We start from the raw sequence: 404 nt of genomic DNA, 5'->3' as shown, positions 1-404 counted from the left end.
TAGATTCCAACAGTGATGCAGAATATCAAACATTACGTCAGTCACTACACGACAAGAAACCCTTGTGCACTTGGTACTCAGGGGAAAGAATCATCTAGAGCAAGGAATGGCCCTTGGCATGATTTGTGAACACGTGAATCAGGCTGCACAGGACGTTGTGCTGACAGGGAAAAAAGTGTCGCTGCACTGTGGTGACGGACCACTGTCCTGGTGAGGCCGCCCTGATCTGACATGGGATTGGTTTATTGTCACACGACTGTTCGCTACAACACGTTGACATGTAAAGTGATAATCAGTGCGATACACTGCACTACACTACACTACACTGAAACGCGACGTGATGCAATGCAATGTGTTGTAACACGAAGTGACGTGACGCATCAGTCAGATGTGAACTGGCCCAG

Source organism: Babylonia areolata, chromosome 22, assembly GCF_041734735.1.
Source record: "Babylonia areolata isolate BAREFJ2019XMU chromosome 22, ASM4173473v1, whole genome shotgun sequence".
Lineage (NCBI taxonomy): Eukaryota > Metazoa > Mollusca > Gastropoda > Neogastropoda > Buccinidae > Babylonia > Babylonia areolata.
Note: the sequence above shows the minus strand (reverse complement) of the source record.